Source organism: Balaenoptera acutorostrata, chromosome 19, assembly GCF_949987535.1.
Source record: "Balaenoptera acutorostrata chromosome 19, mBalAcu1.1, whole genome shotgun sequence".
NCBI lineage: Eukaryota > Metazoa > Chordata > Mammalia > Artiodactyla > Balaenopteridae > Balaenoptera > Balaenoptera acutorostrata.
Window position 1 is genome coordinate 9,603,561 of NC_080082.1, and position 24,216 is coordinate 9,627,776.

The window sequence follows — 24,216 nt, forward strand, 5'->3', positions numbered from 1 at the left end:
TTTAAAAGTTAATTAAACATTTTAAAGGAAATAGAAATGAAGGAAAGAAGGAAGGAAGGGATGGAGGGAGGGAGGGAGGGACGGAGGGAAGGGAAGGGAAGAAAAGGTAGCAGATATAGTGAACGTACACAATGACAGATTCCAAATGGCATTCTAGTTACATGAATGTACTAGTAAACATAACTCCCCAAAGTGGGAAATCCAACCCAGGGAGCCTATGAATCACAGAGACGATAGACGATCATGAATCAATCAGCAATTGCAGAATTCTTTAAAAATACATAGTCTGTACGAACATATGTGTGATATCTGTGCACACAGGTATGTCCCAACTCAGAGTGTCAAAGAACACTCATTTTCCCAGATTGCGAGTTACCAAAGTCCCTTCACTGGTTGTTCACATGCAATCCTCTGTAATTCAGAAGACGGAAGAAGCCAAATCCTCACACTAGCACACTGTTGGCCTGTCCCTTTCTTTACAAACCTCTGAAATACAGTACAAGTTACTGAAAACCAGGGGAGCCCCTCCATGTGTCCTAAGTTCAACAAATATGCTCCTGGCATCACAAGTCTGTGCTCTGCCTGTGATATTTTCTAAGTGTCTGAATGCATAGTCCACGGGGCATTACTGTCTCTTCTGGCATTATGACAAAATGACAGAGCACCTGTCTTTTTGGATCTTGGGCTGTCATCTGTCTTTTTCTATGGAGTTTTTTCCTCCTGCATAAGATGATTTGTCTCTGAAAAGAAAGTCTTAATCTAGTTATTCCTCAGAGGAGAGCAAATATAGTTTATATCCATCCCCACCTTCCTCCACACTTGATATTATGCCCCACTTCAGTTGGGATTAGGCAGGCTTACCAATTAGAACCGAACGTCCTGTCCAGCAGGCAAGAGTCACTCAGAAGAGACAGATAAAGGTAAAATTCTCCACTGCTGCAGAATTTGTCAAGGCAATCGTGGCGGCCGTGAGTGATGCTTTAATCAGTTGTTGACTATTAATGCATTTTGCCAATAAGTACGCCTCCAAGAGTGCCAGGTGATACAAGGGGTTCCCCTAACACTTTGAGGGGATGTTTTCTATACTGACAAGTTGATGGCTCATTATGAACTGCCAGGGTGTTGCCATTCGCAAATGTGGAACACAATCGTGGCTATTTGTGTGCACACAAATATACTAGCTTACCATCTGTGGTTGGGTGTGTTGATTGGGCAGACCCTGATATGTCTTAGGTAGGCTGCTGTTTAACAGATCTAGGTGGACACTGCAAATCAGTTGGGAATAAAGCTGTGCTCCGACAGGAATTTCTTGAGTATCTCAGCATAGTGTTGAAAACTCAAGGTGGTAGGCACCCAAAGCTCTGAAGGAAAGTATCAAAGGACCTTCTAAGAAAACTGTATGAGGGCTCCCCTTCCTAATACTCAACTCAGTGGTTAAAGGCTTCAGAAATTTGCATAAGGGCAAATGAGACCTCAACTCTTTCCCTCTAGAAGAACCATAGCTTCTCTGGTGCTATGACATTTTGCTGGATGAACAGGATACCAAGGGTCCCTGAGGAAGAATGTGTCTTGATGGGAATGAGGGTGGTGGGCTGCTGATCTGGGGGAGAGGGCAAGTTGAAGTCCATATGTGACTGAACTACTGCACGTGGTGGTCATTCCTTGGGAACAGTGACCCAGGAGTTTACAAGAGCTCCTGCATGGGGCGCCTGCACGCATGGGGCACAACATCAATTGCCCCTTCCTTCTTACTTTCCCAACAAAGCTCTAAGAAACTGTCATCACAGCTGCGGGGCAAAGGAAGTCAAGGCAAGCTGTTAGCTGACCCATTTTGTTCCCTTTCTAGAAGGCATGTGGAAGCTGGAGGGCCCTCTTATACTGGATTAAATACCTGGGATTCTTGCAAAACTGACGGGAGGAAGGAAAGAGACGGAAGCACCAAAGTGCAAATGGAAGGTAGGAAGGGGTAAGTGGCAGGGGCAGCAGGGTAGTTAGGGTGGAGGGATGGGTTTCGGTTATCAATGTGAAAATTCAGAATAGATTTTTACCTCATTTGTACCTGCTGGGGAAGCTAATCATACCAACTACAGTAAAAACGTTTTCACTCAAAAGATGATTGTTTTTCCTTCCCAGAGTACCACGGTGGATTTGTTCAGCTCTCCACTGGCTTTGCTTTGGTTTCTATTTTCCCTCCAAAACACCTGACTTGTAAAAACATTCCACTCAGACATCCACTGCAAGTAAAGGACACACGGTCTAAAGCAAGCCATGCCGGAGAAGCATGTGTACATTTTCTCCTCTGACTTGAGACTGCCTCTGAGAAGGGAACGGGGGGAAACGGGAAGAGATCGCTCCTTCCGTGCATGGACCACCACGTATCCCTAGTGCCCCACGGCGTCCGTAGCTCATTAGGTACAGTTAGTACGAAGCCTGCGACCCATGGGGCCATAAAACTCCCCATAAGAATTCATCAGGTCCTGAAAGTTCTCCCATGTACATTTAGATCAAGTGCACGACACTGCCCCGTAATGGGGCGCTGGCTAATAGCCTAACAGAATTTAGATGGCTCCACCAAGGCACACAATTACATTACGTATGTTCCAATGAGGGGCGATCACTGAGGTTGATGGGTGGACACAGAATAGCAATTTAGGCAGGTAGTCAAGACCACACACAAGGGCACTGGGAAAATTAGACCCTTCGAGCCTCAGTGTACTCATTTTGAAGTAGGGATATTATTAGTGACCGCTTAGGTCTGCTGTGAGGATTACATGGCATAAATGCTAGGCTCCGTGCAGGAAATGAGAGGCAGTGGCTTGTTTTCCTGTTGGAGCTTATGTTTAAATCAATGATGCACTGATGAAGAAATCTCTGCTTCCCACATCCATGGATAGACTTCAGTCTCCTTCCCCTGTTGGCTGCTGACTTTTCTAACATGAGAAAAGGACATGATGTCCTTTTAGGACATCAGGCATTCACAGACGCCCACACTTTTAGTAACCAATGACTAAATACATAATGATCAAATTCTGCTATCAATTCAATAATGCTTTAAAACGAATTTCTCTTTTACACATCACACTAGCTTTTCCCCACATCTGAAAACTATTTGCACCTACACGCAAGACCTGTTATTTATTCCATCTAGAATACAATACTCGCAGCATCTATGGATTTGAAGAAACCTTATAGTAACCCCTGGGTACCAAGGGAATCCACAGTCGAGAGGGGGGAATCATTGCTCTCAAGGAGGACCGGAGGTCTGGGGTCCTTGTGAGTGTCTAAGGAGGAGGAGATTTAGAGAGGCTGGCAGAGGGGATGATCCTGAGGCTGAATTCCATGGGTGCTAAAAAAAAAAAAAAAAAAAAAGCAGAGGGGAGTTGCTGTAGGGAGTTCAAGTTGGTTGGGCCCCGGCTCTAGAAAATTCTCCAAATGGGAGAAGGGGATGCCTTTTGATGACATGCAGGATTCTGGGAGAACATGGGGTGTCTGAGCTGGCTGACTTTAATTCAGGAGTGACTATGGGAAGGGAAAAAAAGGGAGAACCAGCCTCTAGAGCAGTGCTCCAATGAAACTTCCTGCAGTGATGGAAACGTTCTATTTATATCTGTGCCGTACCCAATATGGCAGCCACACGGAGCACTTGAAACGCGGCCAGTGCAATTCATGGAGTGACTTTTAAAATTTTTATATAATTTAATTCATTTTAATAACTACAGGTGGCTAGTGGCTACCATCGCTCTAAAGTTTGTTCAGGCCTGTTTGAAGAGATCCTGATTACATAAGAGCAAATTCTCCTTCAGAGAATCGGCTAAAGGCTGTGAAAGGCTGGCAACCTGCAATCTAAGGAAATATGTCTTACCGGGAGTCATAAAATGCTCCTAGATAAAATTGAGTTGCTTTACCCCACGGCACACTGCTTTGGCCACCTTTGAATCGGTTTTTAGCCACTGTTACTCATTAGAAACAGTGTAGACACAGAAACATTTAAAATAAACCTGAGCCCTGGATGTTGAAGCTGTCATTTTTTTACATGGCCTCATGATTCAACGATTAATGGACCTTAAAACAATCATAAAACATCAAGGCCCTTGCTCAAGCTTAGAAGAACAGGAATAGTTTTACTTCGGCTTCAGTCTTCTTGTTTTAAATTCAAGGGGTGTCACCGAGCTCTGTAAACACTTTTAACTATCCTGACATTGTCGTATGAGATGCTGTTAACCTGTTTCCTCCCTGACCTTCGCTGGCCAGCAGCAGGTTGTGACTCAATGGAAAATTCATGAAAACAGCAAGGATGTACTCGGTGACATAGACGAGGACACAATAACCCTAAATAATGGCTATAATGCACAGATCCCGATTCAATAAACTAATTCACCAAAGATTTACTGAGCGCCCAAGCACTCGGTGGACACGTGCACGTATATTTTATCGGCACAATCCACAGTGCAAAGGCGTGGGGTCAGCACTGGTGTCCCCCACTTTATAGATGAACACACTGAGGCCCATTCGTGCAGTCAGTAATGACTGGGCAGAGGTGGGATTCAAAACCAGGTTTTCTGACTCCCAAATAACACTTTTTCCAATACACCACTTCAGGATATTAACCTTTCATTTACGACCTGTGGCAGACTGCATTTTTTCAAAAGTGGCTACAGCGTTATTCCCAGGCCTGCACTGTCTTCCAGAACCCCCATCACCTGATCAAGAGGTGGAATCTATTTCCTCTTCCTGTAAACCTGGGAAGGCCGTTGTGACTTCCTGGACAAACGGAATGGAGAAAAACCAACCTCCGTGACTTCTGTGGCTAGGTCATAAAAGGCAATACAGAGTCAGCTTGGCTCTCTCTTGGGACACTCACTTTTGGAATCCAGTCGCCATATTGGGAGGAAGAGCAAGCTACATAAAAACCGTGTGTAGGTGCTCCAGCCAATGGTCAGGATCATGCCCCAGATTCATGGGTGAACAACGCTCAGATGATCCCAGCCCCCAGCTTTCAAGCTGCCCCAGCTGATGCTGACTGAAGCAGAGATAAGTTGTTCCTGCCAAGCCCTGCTGAAACCACAGATTCCTGAACAACATAAATGTCGTCATTTGCAACTGCTACATTTTGGGGTGGCTTGCTATACAACAATAGTTACTGGAACACGGTCAAATGTGAATGAAACTCTACAGAATAGGCAAATGCATCAATTCCCTCAGCAAAGATATCCAATGGCTAGATGATGAGTTCCTATGAAAGAAAGTCTGGGAGGACAAAGATAAAGATCTGGAAGGCTTCTTATATCTCGGAATTAAATGGAACATTTGAAGGAAAAGACAACAGAATGCCTAACGAACACATTGCATAGTTTAGAGTTATGGGATTGTATGTTTATTGCTTTGACTGGAAAGATCCATTTAGAGCCTCAAATGGCTTTGGACTAATTTACTAGTTTGGTTCTGAAACACTTCTTGGTTTAAGTGAATCTTCCACTTCCGTCTCTTGTGGGTAACAAGGTAGCACTGGGTTTATTCTACAATGTTGAGAAGATGAGAATAAATGTTGCTGGAATGCTAGAAAAGGGATCCAATAAGGCAGGAGGACATCCTACTTATTTCTGTATTCGCAGATCCTGAAAGAGTCCCTAATAGTTTTTGGAGGAATTGATTGAAAACTGGATACCCTCATGGAGATACAGCCGTACAAACAGTTAAAGGGGGTTGGCAAATAGTGACAGTGACTTCTATTGGACAATCACACGTTTCACCACAGTGAGAGGTTGTTTATGTCTCATCAGTGAATAACCTAGACTCCAAAGTGGAACTTACCATTTTCTCTACACCCTTGAGGTGGCTTCTATCTGTGTCATATTGTAGTCCACCAGCCAGAGGTGCTGGTGAACTCATTACATGGCTCTCCAATACATTTCTCCTTTCCTGGTTAAGATTCCTTTGCCTATCTTAAATACTTTACAGTCTATGTCTTACATTTTGATATTTTTGACAGCTATCTTCTTAACTTCATTTATGTGACTATATACACGCACACCTTTTGAGTTTCAAGATGTGCATCAAATATCAGGAGAAAGAGACATTTTGCACGAGCTTCCCAAATGCAGATGGAAACCATCCCTAGGTATCAGAAGCAATATTTAAATCTTTCAGGAGCTGTGACTTTTGAAGAAATTTAGATTAATTGGGTTGCTTTTAAAACCCATAGTACTGCCACGCTTACATCCTTAGAATCACAAAACGCCTAAGGTATAAACAGGATTTTTTTTTTCCTTTTTATTGATGGCTGTGAATTTTCTATGCACACCTGTACTATCAAGGTAACTTTTGCTATAAACAGCATTTTAAAATTATCACATAAAAAAACTATCAAGCACTAAATTAGAAAAAAACAGAAATTCGAAAGTGATAGTTAAATTTATGAAGCAATTCTGCTACACTCAAAGGCTCATTGCTTGACACGTAAAAAAATGTCGAGCTGCGTGGAAGGCCTGGGTATGAATTTCTCTCCAGTGGGGCACCGCAATCCACACCAGGCTCCAAATGAGAACCACACGCAGAACATATGGTCTTTGGATGTGCGCTTGTTTGCATGACTCATGAAGATAATATTAAAAGTCTTTTCTCATCATTTCGATTCTTTCATTTTTCTATTTTTTTTTTTTTAATTTGGCTGAGTGCCTTTTTTTGCTACCTCCAAGAGCTGTTAATTTTGCTCGCTGCTGAGCAAAAGTCAAAGTCAGAGTCTAAACAGCTTGTAATGAGTTTTCAATGGCCTATCTCAATGAAATTGAGGGCAAAGACCAGCCGGCTCAGGCAACGTCAGCCCTTGGAATTTATTAGCGCGGGTGAGTTGTGTTCGGGAAGGCGCGGCAGAGGAGGGGCTCGAGTTCCTGGGCTCTCCAAGAGGAGCCTGGCCCTTATTAAAAAGTGGTGACAGCAGACCTATCTGCCACCGACTGCCCCTGTCTCAGGGTCACACCTGGTTGGGAAATGAAGGAGAGAGAAGTCTCGTGCAAGAAAGAAGCGTTTCCATCCTGTGGTGATATGGTTACTCCTCTCTGCAAAAGGAGGCGGTATTCAGTCTGGAGTTCTGACTTTTATTGGTTCAATTCTGTTTAAGTTTCTCTTTCGCCCCCGTTTCCAATAGATCCCTTCTGATTTCACTTCCAAGAACACCCTTTAGAATCCTGTAATGCTTTTCTGCACAAACGCAAAATCTCCACATAAAACAGAATTCTGCATGAGCCTGACAAACAAGTTCTGCACTTGAGGGTGGAGATCAATTTGACAATAGCTTCTTTGGCCAAGAGGAAGGCACTGCAAAGCCACTAAACGTAACACACCAGAGCAACATGGTGGTTTGGGGCGCAGGGCGCGGGGAACAACTTAGTCCCGTGTGGCCACACGTTTTTATTTTAGGAGGAAGCCGTGGAGTTTGTGTTAAGGGCTGAAACACCCCGAGAGTGGAATAAATTAGGACTGTTGGATCCTCTGAGAAAATCCTTTTCTGTATTGGATGTTAACTTATGATTGATTCTTTTTTTTTTTTTTTTTTTTTTTTACAGAACACCTACTAAATGCCAGCAGCCACAGTGCGAACCACCAGGAATTCTATGGCAGGGCTGGTGATAAAAGTCAACTCATCTCTTTCCCCCTCTCATTCGTTGCTTCACCCATTCATTCATTGATTCTGTCCATCACTGTATTCACAAAGATTTAATTAAGTAGGTGCTGAGAACAAAGTTATGGACTAGGTGTGGGGGGTGGGACAGGGACCGTATGGTCTCTATCCTCAAGCTAATTTAAACTCTAGCGGCACAGAAAATTCCAGATTAATCAAGTGGATTTCCAAAGCCTTCTGCAGGCCGCTAACTTCTTGTTTATTTAAATAGACGTGTTTTCCCAGCATTCACCTGGTCCCCTTCCATTCACAGAACTACCCTCACTCTCTGCACTCCATCAGGTCCCTTTCCACATCCCACAGCATTGCTGGGAAAATTAAACATACGCTAAATGTCTTACACAGAGCCTGTGTAAGAACGTGCTGTATGCATTCAGTAAATATCAGCCCCCCAAAAACCCTACACCCCCAAAACCCACTGCTCTTTGTGTATAACATACCGGTATATTTAAAAAGCTTGTCTGGTCTAAGAGTGAAAATCAGTCATCTGCACACCCTGAGTCATTTTCACAATGACAATAATGCTAATAACAATAACAGCAAGAGGCAAGGGGCAGCAGAAGCAATTTCTGTGCGCCAGACTCTGTGATAGGCCCCTTACACTTACTATCTCATTAAATTCTCATTGGACCTGCAAGTCAGGTACTATTTTTATTCCATTTTGCTGATAAAAGGTTGACAGAGGTTAAGTGATTTACCCCAAATCACAAAACCAGTGCATTTCAGATCAGGGGGATCTGACTTCAAAAACATACAAGATAGCAAAACCCTGTTTAGATTGTAAATCCTACACAGCTTTAATCTTTTAAGAGAAAATTGAAACGTCCCTCTGTCTAAAGTGAAATGTAATTGATCCATATCCACTAAGGAGGGGGACTGAGGGTGTGGGTGCACGTGCTCAAAGTAGGTCTGCACCCAAAACTCACCACCGACTTTAAATCTGCAGGTAACTTTGTTCAGAAACAAAGTGAAGGGCAGAAACTGAACGGGTGGAGGGGGAGTTCAAGACTCTCCCTCCCCAATGAAGGACCACGTTCCTTATCCATTTTCAACTGCATTCAAATGCTGGAGGCATTAATATCCTCATAGGAAGTGTTATTTAAAAATGAGAAAGAAAGAGAATTGCATATACAACTGCACAGAAAACGGTAGCATGGAAGACATCAACTATTATACGGGGCAAGGCTTACATGCTTACCATTTTTGTCTTTTCCAAAACTTCCGTAAGAGAGCTTGCTGCTTAGTGTTTTATATTGGGGAACACCTTGCTCTAATGTTCTAAACTATCAGTTCAAGAAGAAAAACAGTCAAGTGAGGGGCGGGGGGTGGGGTGGGGGGTGGAATGTAATCTCTGGTGAATTTTGCTATGGTTGCAATAAACCCGATATAGACTAGACACACAGACCTTAGCCTACTAAGCATTTGGGTTTTTGAATAATTCTCTCATTCTCAAAAGTGACCTGAAATTAGAACTCCCACGTGAACCTCACCCTAAATGTCTGCCGTTGAATCTTGGCTGTTTCTTGCCTCCCCTCTGGGTGCCAGTTTATGTTGCAAACCATTTAGCAAAGGAAGCAAATGACGAATCCTACGGGTCGGGGACAGTCTCTGCATGGCAGTGCATGTCACAGGACAACTCTGATCATATGCACTTAACTGTTCCCCAATTCTCCAAATTCTTAGGAGAAGGAAGAAGCTGAGACTAACAGCCTCTTTGGGGGTGATTTTCACACTCAGTGTCTAGAGGTTCCTACAGAATCAGAATCCGCAGGTATCAACTCCATCTGGTCTCTGCTTTCCAAGCAAAATCTCAGAGCAACATATGTGCCTTTATGCTGAAAGCACATGGCATGCATTGCTGGAAAGCCCAGCCCTTCCTTGGCATTCCTCTGAAATACCGTGGCTGAAAAGCCCGACTTCTTTTTTTGCCACGGAACAGTGAACATTTATACAATCATTAAAATCGCATCTCCCACCATATTTTTTCTCCTTCTCAGTTTTAATACATTTTTATAATTGCATTGAAGATATTCTAACCCTGTTTTTAGTGCAAAGATAAAATTTATGAACCGTGACAAACGTATCGTGTCAGAGCCAAAACGGAGGAGAGCAATGTGCGTGGCGAAACCCAAGTGTTAGCTCCCTTTTGCCACTTTAATGGGGAGGGAGAGAAAACGAGTTAATCTGAACCCCAATCCTTGAATTCCAGTGGGGGAGGTTCCCAACTCCTGCTCCAAAGCCAGGACGCATTTCAAGGAATAGCATTCATTCGCACAAAAATGTCTCTTTAGTTACATGTGTAAGTGGAACTACGGTTGATACGTGTTTGCAATGTTTCTGTCGGCTGTAATTCTGTCAACACAACCAAAGGTAACTAATTAGATTTGTTCTCTCAGTGACTCATCCACTTCCCTCTTTCTCTTTTTCATGTTTCCTTTAAAGTGTGTCTTTGGAGGATGTAAAGTGATGGGGCAGAATGGGGTAGCAGAAAGGACAGCAAGTAAGCATCAGAGAACTTGGGGTTCACAGTGCAGTTGGGCCAACAGGGAGCTGAATGTCCTTGAACCATTTCCTTCATCTCTCTGGGCTTTGCTCCCCCTCATCTATATAAGGAAGGATTTGCAGTGGATTTCCGAGCTCTACAGCGAGATGTCACAAAGAGGTTATTTCAAATCAAACACCTCCAGCTTTCAGGCTGTATCGCTGGTGAGAAAAATCACTTTTACAAGAAAATCTGCCATGTTGATGAGTTATTGAAAATTCAGCAATCACATGTGTGGGAATGTGTGTTTACAAACCCAGATGGACACCAGGAAATACAAAAACGGTTTTTGTAAGCATCTGAACTGAAGTTTTCGTTCCTCCTGGTAGAGGGTACCCTGGCCATGAACTCGCTGCTAAAAAAAAAAAAAAAGAATGAGAGGGAAGACTCACTCCAGACGAACTTTTCTGCACTGCCTCCTCTTTTCTTTAGAAATGGAGGATTTTCGATATTTTCTAACTTTACACAATAGGCTTGAAGAAGACACAGATGGGAGAGGCCATAATGAAGTGGAGGTAATCTACACAATTTAAAAACACTTATTGTAACAAAATGGATTGGTGAGGTAGGGGCCAAACAAGCACACATAAATGAAATGCATCCCACTGGAAAAGCATTTTGCTCACATTGTCATTTACGGCTCCTGAATTAATAGACCAAGAAAGACACCACCGGCCCCAACAAAATGCTGTAAAACCACTGGCAGTGAGTGGTGTCTCAAACTTTAATTCCCCTGGGGAGAAAAGGACACTGCCTAATCTGTATTCAGTCCTGACATTGGCCACATCTGATATGGAACATTAGCTTCTAAGCCTCTCAATAGACTAGTGTCCTTCAGTTTATATTACTTTATGTTAATAGTAGAAGAATTACACACAACATCATTTATCATTGTTATACTCTGCTATACATCCCATAGCTTATTTTAATATATTTATTTACCCCTGAGATGCTGAGAAATTAAAAAAATGTATGTATCAAGAAAAACCTATAGGGAGAGAACCACTGTAAATCTCTTTAAAAAGACAAAAAGATAAACCCCCAAAAAAACCTCCCTTGTGGGAAAATATATACCTAAGCTTGGGAATGATAAGGTGCCTTCTGCCTAAGGACTCAAGTACGGGCTGTACAGTAATTCCAAAGCATGAGCACATAACAGAAAGTGGCATATTATGATAATAGAGCTTTTGTTCCCTCATCTCACCAGTTTTTTTCATGTCTCAATTACATCCCTGGGTCCCTCTCATGCTGTTATTAGCTTTTTTGACATCTGACCTCTAGCCAGGGAAAGGCAAGATTTTTTTTTTTTCCCTTTGAAAAGCACTGTCAATCTGCACCTGACCCCGCACTCTTTTTGACCCAGATTCCACAAGCACTCAGCGGAACCTCAGTTTGGATTAAAAACAGCAATGATGTCCTCGCGTTTGGTGCCTTAACGTTCTGCAAAGTGGTTTTGCTGACGTTACGGACACAACGCCGTGGGTTTAAAGGAGCACCAACCTTGGTGCCACGGTCTTTGGGTTCCAGGGTAAGCTCCAGCCATCCCTCCTTATGGAATGTGGGCAAGTCACCCATCTCTCTGAGCCTCAGTTTCCTCAGAAACAAGAGGCAAACTTTGGACTTGCTGAATTAAGATCTGTCGAAGGGTCAGATCGAAGTGACTTCTGTCGAAGTGACATTCGGGGGGGGTGGGAGCCGGTACTGGCGACTTCTCTGTGATATTATTTGCTCTTCATCCCAGTCTCATGAAGCAGGACAGATGTCCCCATTTTTCAGATGAGCAAACAGAAGCTCAGGAATACTGACCTGACTAAGGTGGCCCCAGGTTGGAACAGAGGCAGAAACAGGAGAGGAAGCGGGGCGGGGGGTGGAGGTCGGATCATGCTTAGCACCCTCGTCTGGAGGAAGGTCTCTACCAATGAGGGTCACTGGGATGGATCCACTTCAGGGATCTGGGGAAATGAATATAAGCTTGTGGCTGTCAGGGCTGCCTCTTTATATCTGATTTTTATTTATTTTCTGCCATGTTGACAATTAAAAACAAAAATGCATACTTTGGGTAATGCATAGTTATACAATATAATCTTCTAATTTTGTCTTCTTGTTCAGGTCGGGGGGGCTGTCTCGAGACAATCTCTTCCCTTTAGCAGGTACACTTGGTTACAAGGTACTTTCACACATTATGTCATGCCATCCTCACCCAACACTGCAGGCAGCGCAGGTACAATTTTCCCAATTCTGTTGATAAGGAAATTTAAGACAGATATTCACCGAGCAGCCCAAGCTCACCCAGCAATGAATGGCTGAACGGCTGAGCAGGGAACTGAAGCACAGTTCTGGCTCCTAGCCCAGGCAGGGCTCCTTCTAGTATGTTTGCAATGATACTAATAAACAGATGTATGTGTGATGAATATGGACAATACTTAATCTTCTCCAAAAAGCAAAATACAACTGGTGTCATTTACACAGGGATGGACAATTTAAAAGCAATACAGTAAGCAATCAACACTAGAGAGCAAGGCAGAGAAGGCAATCAGCCAGTGCAAACATTTCTCTTGTCTCCTGAAGGCGTGCTGAACTACATTTCCCAGGCTCCCCTGCAGTGGGGGATGACCACATGAGTGGGTTCTGGCCAATGGAAAGTAGGTGGAAGTGATCTCACTGCTTCTAGGCTCGGCCCATTAAAAACCTCCTAGGAGCCTTGTTCTTTCTCTTCCCTTGCCTGATGTCTGGATTCTGAGGATCCAGCAGAGGATCTGGAGGCTCTAGGGGAGGGCCATGCCCGAATGTCAAAGCCTGGGTCCCTGAATCACGGTGTGGGCGGCCAGCTGCTGAACGTCTGCATTGACTGCTGTGTGAACAAGAAATCAACTTCAGTCCTGGGAACTGTTTGTTAAAGCAGTTAGCCAATCCCGATTAAAGAAGAAGGTTCCGGAAGAAGTGCAAGGAGTGCTTCTCAGTTGACAGATAGATATATATTCAGAGCCATTCTCATCACCAGCCTAAAGCATTCACCATACCCTCTTCGAGCAAGCACTGACAAGCACTGTCCTCGCAGGTCTTGGATCCTGAAGGTTTACACATTTACAACAGGTTCTTTGTCTTGTCTTAGATATCATCTGCTTTTCTTTTTCATCAACTATCTTTCATTCTTCTCACTTACTTAAACTTTATATTTTTGCATCCATTTGACAACGACGATGGTGATGATGCTAATAATAATAATAGCCAGCATTTGTTGGGCACTTACTATATGCCAGCCACTCTACTAGATACTTTATATGCTATATTTCACTCCATCCTCAAATGTATTTGGTAGGTGTCATTATAGCCCTTATTTTACAGATGAGAAAATGGTAGTTTAGAAACATAAAGGACCTGCCCACTAGACTATATCCCCAGGGCCTAGTCCAATGCAGGTTGTATATTCATTGGATAAAAGAATGACAGTTCAAGAGCCAAGTTTGGAAATTAATGTTAAATTGGTAGCGAGGCTTGGCGCTGTTAGACAGTATTTTCTGAGAAATCTGTGTGAGAAACTGTACTTTAAATTCTTTTTTAGAATCAGGAAGAACCAGCAGTAGTCTAAAGTCCCAAGTTTGATGTAGAGGCACTTGTAAGTACTCACTCCATCAAGAACATTTTGAAGAAAACTCTTTGCTGCAGTTCATGGGTGGCCCTTGCATTTCAAAGGCTTCCTTCCCACCCCGCCCCCCCGCCAACCACCCCCACCCCCGCATTCGGCCATAGAACATCTGGGCAGACAGAGGGGCAGAGCGGTAAAGAGGCAGCTTTCTGGGGTCAGACTGCTGGACTTAAGACCTCCACTTGAGATCACGGGTACGTTATCTAAAGTGTTATCCTTGAATGTAGAAAGAAAGTATCTGCGAAGTGTAAATGACATACTCTCTGTAAAGCACTTAGCACACTATCCGCCATCTTTTGAGCACTCAGTAAATTCAGGCTACCCTAACCATCATTATCTTTATCAAAATCACCCTTGCCTTCACTGCCACCAGCACCATCTTTCAAAGAGGGGATGTCCTTAACCAACAACACATAAAAATGGGTTGACTGAAGAAAGTGCCAGCTGTAGGCAGCCTGAAGACTCCAACTCCCATTATTTACAGACTTCTCAAAATGCCTGTATGATGATGATGAGATTAAATAATCAACCACGGATATTTGCAGTATGACAGGCAAGGAGTTAATATACAGAAGGAAAGTCATTTCATTTCTGACTCAGCCAAGGGCAGACAGGTACCAGCAGCCACAGATGACAGCTGTATGCCCCTTTCCTGCTGCTTCTGCAATAGACAGGTCCTGCCTGGGCTCACTGCCTGAAGATAAGGGTCTGCATCTCCCCTGGCCAGAGTGTCACCGTGATACTAGTGTTAATACTAACAGTAAGCGTGCTAACAAGGACAACGATAGCAGTAACGACAGTAGCAGCTGTAACTGACTGAGGGTTCGACATGGGGCAGGAATTGTGCTGAACTCATGAAGACCTCACCTCCCTAAGTCTCCCAGCAACCCTAAGAGGTAGGTAGATACTATTTACCCTTTTTTTTTTTTTTGGATGGGGAAATTGATATTCAGAGAGTTCAAGTATTTTGCCTACGGGGACACAGATAGTGGGATTCGAATCCAGGTCATTGCAACTCACAATCCTGGGTTATTAAGAACTTGACCATATGGCATGAGCCTTTCTGAGCCCTGCCTGCTGTAAACCCTCTTCCACACCAAAAATCTCAGTGTTCCGGACCTGGATTCCTCTTAAGAACTGTCCTAGGCCATGTTTACCCCACTGAAACGATGAACTGCCTTTGGAACATTTCTGAATGAAATCATAAGTCATTTCCATAATGGCTGAAGAGTCTGAAAAAATACAATTTTGCCGTGTGCTCTTTGAACGCGCCGCATAATTTTTAAACAATAAAGGTTACCTCGTGTGTACTATAGCTGTGTTTTATGCTAACAACCAGAATCATTTGATCATTATGGGCTAATGACCTGCAAAACTTCGTTTTAAAAATGAAGTCAGGGCTTCCCTGGTGGCGCAGTGGTTGAGAATCTGCCTGCCAATGCAGGGGACACAGGTTCGAGCCCTGGTCTGGGAAGATCCCACATGCCGCGGAGCGACTAGGCCCGTGAGCCACAACTACTGAGCCTGCACGTCTGGAGCCTGTGCTCCGCAACAAGAGAGGCCGCGATAGTGAGAGGCCCGCACACCGCGATGAAGAGTGGCCCCCACTCGCCACAACTAGAGAAAGCCCTCGCACAGAAATGAAGACTCAACACAACCAAAAATAAATAAATAAATAAAATTAAAAAGGTCAGCAGCCTGGTGGGAAGGTGAGAGTGTCCCAGGCTGCCCTGTGTTTAAAAAAAAAAAAAAAAAAAAAAAATGAAGTCAGAGCTGGGCTTCTGGAAGGCAAAACTGGATAAAAAATGAGGAAAGTCAATGTTCAATTTGTATTCGTGAATTGGGAGCAGCTGAACAGTCTCTGTTGTATCTGATCAACTTTGAGTAGTAAAAGGATATGTGCATCTGAACTAGGAGCAAGAAGGAAATTCTGCATCTTATAGGTCTTACTGGTATCGCTTAAGCATCAACAGGATAAAGAGATCCCTGCTCCAGCATCACGGTTATCAACAGAGGTTTGGATCTATGTCTTTCCTTCTTTCTCCACACAGCCCTCCACCCTTCTAAGTTTCGGATTTGTTACTGCTAAACCTCAAAATGTCCAGGGTGAGCAGAGAACAGAGCTGTGGACGATCATAGCTCCCTACTGGGGATCGTGGTCAGTGGCATGGCCTTCCTGGGCTGTCCCTTCCCTGACCGCTGTCTGCTCCTCTGGGAGAACCACCAAACACATCCTCAGTCATCCCACACTGCTCTGGTCAACCTTGATCTTACATGTCTGCAGGTGAGATGCCCCTCATGGACTTGTGTCGTAAGCTCTGTTACTTGCCTGTCCCAAGCCTATCCTTCCACCTTCCTTGCTAACAGAACTGTGGTTCTGTTAGGGTGGCAAAGCCCTTGGGGGATGAATTGGAGTCAATCTAAGCCAATCATTAATACAACTGTATTAATGTCCCCAATTCTTCACTACACCCTTACCCACGCCCTCTGCCATACAAATTTGCAGTGCCCACCATCTGTAGGTGGGACATAATTCCTCACCCCTGAATGTGACTATATGACTTGCTGTGAGTCTTAGATATGACACCCTAAACACAAGTAACAAAAAAGAGATAAACTGGACTTCATTAAAATTTAAAACCTTTGTTCATCAAAGGATGCTCTCAAAGAGAGTAAAAAGATAACCTACAGAATGAGAGAAAACATTTGCCAGTCATATATTTGATAAGGTTCTAGCGTCCAGAATATTATAGGCCAACAACAAAAGACAAACAATCCATGCAAAAATGGACAAAGAACTTGAATGAACATTTCTCTAAAGGAGAGATGCAAGTGTCCAATAAGCATATAAAAAGATGCTCGGCGTCATTAGGGAAATGCTCATCAAAACCACAATGAGACACTATTTCACACCTACTAAGATGGCTATAATAAAAGCAACAAACAAACAAACAAACAAAAGGATGTGGAGAAATTGGAACCCTCATACGTATGAGTGGGAATGTAAAATGATGCAGACACTATAGAAAACCAATTTGGTGGCTTCTCAGAAAGTTAAACATAGAATTACCATATGATCAGGAAATTCCATTCCTAAGTGTATACCCAAGAGAATAAAAAATAGGTATTCAAGCAAAATGATGATAGCAGCATAATTCAGAACGTCCAGAAAGTGGACAAAACTCAATGCCCATCAGCTGGCGAATGGATAAATAAAATGTGGTTCCCCCACACAATGGAATATTCTTTAGCCATAAAAAGGAATGGCATACTGACAGATGCTACAACATGAATGAAACTTGAAAATATTATGCTAAGTGTAAGAAAGCAGACATAAAAGGTCACACATTGTATGGTCCCATTACACGAAACAGTCTATTCAAAACAGGCAAATCCATAGAGACAGAAAGTAGATTAGTGGTTACCAGGGGGCTAGACGAGAGGAAATGGGGATGGGGTTTCTTGGGGGCAGAGATAAAAATGTTCTAGAATTAGGTAGTGGTGATTGTTTATGAGAGAGAGTATTACATATACTATTATTATTTGTAAACTAAGTGCTACACATCCATTCTATCTGTAATGTACATATAATAACTCTGTGTGTGTATACATGTGTACATGCACACTTTGGTTTTTGTTTGTTTGTTTGTTTTTGCAGAGAGCCAGTTGTTAAACATTTACCAGCACACCACTGGCTGCAGGGCTGTAGGCTCCGCAGCAAGACCTCCTTGTGCCTCTAAAAAGTCTTAACTGAGTCTCTTTCCCAGCAGCAGCTGCCCCAGGAAACATTCAGAGCAAGGTGCTGAACACTGCTGCTGAGAACTGACAATTCCTGCAGCCAAAGGTGGCACCTGCCCCTGGACGGTGGGACGGTGCAAAGGTGAGAAGACAGAGGAATTAACCCCGGTCCTTACTCTCCTGAGCTGGGAACGCCTGCTGGCAAAAGACACTTCATCTTACTTTGCTTAATTCCAGACAGCCAGTCACACTTGGTTATTGTTTTTAGTTTTACATACTAGTATTGAATTATTTTTTATGGATGTTATTTCTCAATTAGTGTATTCCTTGGAGACAGCGCAAGCCTCTAGAATTTAGCTTCTCCTTGGCTGTAATCACTGCTGCCACGTGGACCATCTGGGAGCTGATTTGATGTTCCTCTAGCCGCTCCTGCCCAGATGGACCCGAGGGCCCTCCTGATCAGCTGCAGAAGGGGGACCTGGCTTATTCCAGGCAGGGTCACAGGCTGTGAGTGTGACCTCAGGCCTGTCGAGGGGTACTGGCCGGGCACTAAAGAGATGCCTGGGCATCTTTGACCGTAAATACCCTTCAGTGGTCCCGGGGAATGAAGATGGGGGTCATTAAGCTCATGGTTGGGGGTTGACTTTGGGTCCACCGATGGGCTGTGATGGAGATTTCAGGGGGTTCACTTCCAGCTCATCATGCTCTCTGCCTCATAAAACCCTTGGCTAAGAGCAGCTAAAATCACAATAGCAATGGCAACCAGTGATCGAGAGCCTACAGAAGCCAGGCCCTCTTCTAAGCACCATGGATGTATCATCTCATTTAATTCTCACAACAACTCTTCAAACCACTTGCTAGTATGTATTCCCACTTTGCAGATGAGGAAGCTGAGGCTCGAGAAATGATGTAATTTGCTCAAGCTCACGGGACGGGCAGCCTGGCTCTAAAGTCTGTGCTCTCATCCACCACCTCACGCAACCTCCAAACAGGTCAGAACCTCACTCACCAGCTTCCTGCGGGCTCCTGGATGGGCAACAGCCAGATCGAGCCACAGATCTCTCATTCTTTACCTTTCAGCTCCAGTGAGGGAGAGCTGTGGCTCATCAGGGCCACAAAAGGAGTCAGGTCTTGACTTGCCCTCCCCTTCCTGCCTGTGAACTTGAGCTTACCCTCTCTGACCTCCGTGTCCTCATCTATAAAGGCGGGGGATAATAATATCTACCTATTGTGATACCTGGGTGGTTCTACGATTTGCACGTAACACGAGAACAGCAATGGCTCTGCCCTTATAGGACTGTTGTGAGGCTCTGATATGTTACTGCATGTAAGAGTCATGAACAGTGCATGATGTAAGGGAAGTGCTCAGTACATAGTGCCCACTGATACCACCATCGTCCCCCTCCCACCATCACCATTATCATCGTCATTAGTTTTATTTAGAAGACAATACTGATGTGTTTGTAAAAGATGTGGGGCATGCCTGCCACATCATGGGGACCCAATAAACATCAGCTCCCTTCTCTACCTCCGTAGGTCCCAGGGCTCCCAACGCCATGCCCACCAACCTCTCCAAGGCCCATTCGAGCCTCTCCCAGCTCTCACTGGCAGGCCTTCGCTTCAGTGAAGAGTGATCTAACTACCTCCCAGAAGGAGCGCACACAAATCACACCTGGGTGGTGGGGGCCAACTCCTTTGTCCCCCCTCTCTCTGCTGTGGTGTGCAGGAACGCATCTCCTCCTCAAAGCCTGGCCCCCTGGACCCTCTCCATCAGCCCAGGCCTCTCCCCACTCACTGCAGCAAGGTTCACTGAACTGTGTAATTCCACATACACAGTAAAGAGAGCTCAGGGGAAGCCTGGTGGAATCTGAATGTCTGATGATTAAAAGAAGAGTTAAGTACAGTCTCGCACATACATCTCACTATCATGCAGCCATCATAAATGATGGCCCACCTTTCATGCATTTTTAGACATGTTTTTTCCCTATGAACTTGGTCAGCTGAAATGTGCCACATTTCAGTGGAAGTAAGTCCACTGTAGGTGCTGTCCATGTTGAGTTTAACTGACATTTTAAATGTTTTCAGAAAGATTAGGCAATGATTCAGTATTGTGAACCAAATTCACTATGTGTGCAGAAGTGGAAACATATGGAAATGGCCATCTGATACATGATACATTTATTGTCTAAATAAGTTAAAAGAGCCTTTTAAAATAGATATGAAATAACAAGTTCTGAGAGAGAAGAAACCTTTGGATCATTGTTTAGCTGACAATGTTTTTCCCTTTCTGAGTGGAACATAAAATAACAGCACAATCTTAGCACTGACTGAAGCTTATATTCATAAAATACCTCATATTAAGCCTTTGGAGTGCTGCAAAAATGTCAAAAAAATACTTTAAAATTACATAGAGAGTATGATTATGATCATAACTTGGAAATGCACAACAACAACGATAGAACACAGTATAGAAAAGAAAGACTGGAAAGAAATAAACCTAAAAGTTAATGGAACTTGTATTTGGGAGGTGGACTAAAGATGGAATCCTCTTAAGCTGGTGGAGAGAAGGAAATGCATTAATAATTTTCGGTCCATCACTCTTGAATTCAATTACCAAGCAGTTTGGATGACTTCTCCTTCCCAACCTAGGAGAGTATTTAGAATCTCCGGAGTGCTGAGGAATACAAATGCTGGAAGACTTGTCCCAGGAGAAGAGCGGTGAGCTCCACGCTCTCTCCTAATCCACGGAAAAGGGTAACCCTAGAGGGGACAGCTGGAGGCCTTGGCAAAAGCAGTGCTCAGAGAAAGGAAGGAAATGGAGACGGAGCACGAAGAATTCACCGGAAAGCTCGTGTACCTTGATTGCAAAGGCAGCAATCACTGGAAGAGAGATGAAAACAAGAAGCAAACACCTGAAACTAACACAATATTGCAAACCAACTACACTTCAATTAAAAAAAAGAAAAACCAAGAAGCAGACAAATCTAATGGAGTAGATCAGAGGGGGGCAGGGTGGCACGAGGAGAACATGGAGAGGAAGGACAGAGTGAAGGTGAAGGCAAGAAGGTCAGAAGAAGAAAATTAAAAATAAGTGAAGGTGATGCTTTACATCTGGGACCAAATCTACCGGCCCCATCCATTTCTTTCCAAAAGAAAAAGACAAAAGATCTCACCAAAGTCTGGAAGAGGCTGAGAGAGAGCAGGCTTTGGAACCATAGTCTTGAGCTCCGAGCCTCTGCTTCAGTTTACATGTAAAAGGAGGACAGTAACGGTACTCACTTTACGTGGTTGGTGTGAGGATTTCAAACTTATTACATCTAAAGAGCCATGAATGGAACAGAGCAAGTGCTCAGGTCATGTTACCCACTGATAGCATGATCATCACAGCACCACCACTATCACCATCATAATCACCACCATCATGATCATCGCCATAATCATCACCACCATCATCATCACCACTATCATCACTATTACCACTACCATCACCATCATAATTACCATCATGACCATCATCATCGCCATCATGATCATTGCCATCATCATAATTACCACCACCATCATCATCATAAGCATCACCACCATCATCACCATAACCACTACCATCACCATCATACTTATCATCATCACCATCATCACTACCATCATCATCATCACCACCATCATCACCATTACCACCATCATCATCACCATCACCACTACCATCGCCATCATAATAATCATCATCACCATCATGACCATCACTAGTACCACCACCATCGTCATCATCATCACCATCATAATCACCATCACCACGTTATTTTTATTTAGAAGATACTATTCATGTCTTTGCAAAAGACTAAATAGCTAAAGGGGAAAAAGATCAAAACATTTTACATAAGTACACACAAAAGCACCAAGTTACAACTCATTGCTCCTCAGAGGGTTAGGCCATCTATACCTTGGGAACACCAGGTCATGCACTAAAAGCAGTTCTTAACATGGACATGGTCTGCTTCCTGGAGACTAGGGTGCAGTGGAGGTGGGAGGGTGGGGAAAGGCTAATGGAACACCGCTGGTCGAGAGCAAGGTGGGGTGTGAATTTCTGAGATCTAAAACACAGCTTCCCTTTCCTGTCCTCCCAAGTTTTTCAAAGCGAGATGCAGAATTTCCAAAATAGCTGTGTTTATAGCCAAGTGCTCAGTTACTGGCAAACACTAAAGAAGTCTCAGACATGTGGGCTATGGAATGAGCCAAGGGTCCCAACACACCCGATAAACACTTCAGTTGTGGTGAGTGTGTCATCGTTTCCCTGTCTTGATTTACTTTTCAGAAATGATAGCGTTTGTTTGTTTGGCTTTAGAACGCTATCTCGTAACTTGGGAAGTTCTGTTTTCAAGAAGGCTGCAACTACAAAGAATCCACCAGAAGGAGAAGTGGCAGAGGGGTGTGGGCAGTTATTTTCCCTGTCCAGTACCCAGCCTGGCCCTGACGTCATGCTCAGTCATCTGCGTACTTCTATCGCTCTCTGAAGCCACGCTCCCTGAGGCTGCCCAAAAGATCTTTTGAAAGATGTCACTGGGTCCTGCCACACCCCTGCTTCAAACTCTTCAGTGTCTTCCTTTATTCTTTAGAATAAAATCCTCGCTGGTATCCACTGCTCTCTCCCATCCCATACTCCCTCAGCCACATCTGCAAGCTCTTTCCTGCCCCAGGGCCTTTGCACTTCTCTTCACCTTGCCTGGGATGTTCCCTCTCACTCAGCCCTTCCAATTGAAGACTCTTTTTCATTCCCTGGCTTTCAGCTCAAATATCACCTCCTTAAAGAGCTCTTCCCTGACGTTCCTTCTCCCCTCCTTTTGCTACCACAATGCCAAGTTTAATTCCATTATTACACTCATCACAGTCTCTATTTGTCTTGCATATTTACTTGTTTACTTGCTATCGTCTTCTTCCCCCTCTGTAAGCCCCCTTAAGGCAAGGGCCTTTTTATTTTTGACTTGTTTGCTATATTATCCCAGCTATATTGTCTGCATAACATCCAAAGGATGACAGCTTAATGAATCAATCAGCAAATGAATAAACCAATAGGTTCATTAATGAATGTGGCCTTAAGCCTCTTGAGCTGGGGAAGACAGGTCTTCTTTGGATCCCCCCCTGCCCCCCACCCGTCACCCCACCCTCCTACCCCAATCCTGGACCCCAGCCTCCAGAGATGAAAAGAGAAGAATGTTGTGGGTGTCTTGTCTTGGGAGGGGAAGAGAGACCCAATAGACTGCATCAGGTAGCAGGGCTGGAGGGCAGGAGACCCAGGTAAGAACCCAGGCTATAGGACCCCAGGAGCCTGACAGGGACTTGACCTTCCAGGAACACTGGCCACATCATTAGTTCAACAACTGAGAAAAAGCAGGTATTGAGCTCCTACTGGGTAGCGCCACTAGCTGTTCCATAAAGACTTACAATGAGGGCGTGTAATTAGACTTGCAAAGACTTAGCCCAGTGGCTTCTTATTACTGCTTTGTGGCTGCAATCCAGAGTCTCTGTTTTAAGCAGGAAGGGTGGAGCTGGAAGAAATAATTTTCTATACCCACCCAGTTCCAAAGGTCCTTCTTCCCCTCCCCTCCCAAGGGGCCAGAGATGGTACAAAATGAGAAGCTCAGCGTAGATCCCACCTCTGCCACCAAGTGGCTGCATCAGACAAGGATACCCTTACACCCTGGCTAGGAGAACAAGCCCCTGAATCAGGCGGAGTGTGTGCGATTCGCCACTCCCATCATCTACTAGACGTGTGAGCCAGGGCTACCAGCTACAGCTCTCTGAGCTTTGGCGTCCTCGTCCTTAAAATGGAGATAATAATACACTCTGTTCACAGACTTGCCAGCATTGAGTGGTCTGCACAGGGCTTTGTACAGAGCAAAGAACTCATGTCAGCCATCCTCAGCAGGGCCAGCAGCACCCTTTTCTGGGCTTTAATATTTCATAAAAAAAAACCGAAGCGGGTTGGAGCCACATGGGTGTTGCCCAGTGATGGGATGTACGTAGACGAGATCATTTTAGCTGATACTGTGATCTCTATGAATCCCATCCAGGTACAATACCTCGCAAGTATTTAGATTGAGCTCACTAGTTTAATCCAGACCTGTCAGACCTCCAAAAACGCTGGAGATCTGAAGGAGGATTTGAAATGAATCAAACAAGTTGACTGCCAAGGCGGGGGGGACATCACATCCGTGTCAAGTGCCACCTTGTAGGGAATTGCACGCTGCTGGGTAAATGTGGGTGTTTCTTGGAAGAGGTGACCTGGAATTAAGAAGAGATGCCAGGGGGTTACGAGCCAGGGGATACGATTCCCCTTGAATGAACGGGGCAGAGCTGGCTCAGGGCTCGGAAAGACAACGCGCTGGGTCACACAGCTTCTCAAGAGAAGTCTTCCTTAAAACCTCCTTAAAACCAATCTGCAAACAAACCTTCGATGGTGAGCGATGTTCTCACTTTACACGTTCAGAAAACACAGCAGAGAAGCTGTTAAATAAAATGACTCTGAGACCACACCTTGAATTTCATACCTTGAATTTCTATTGCGTTGGTCTTCTGAGAAGCTTGGAACACCCACCCCACTTGTGAAATGACTTG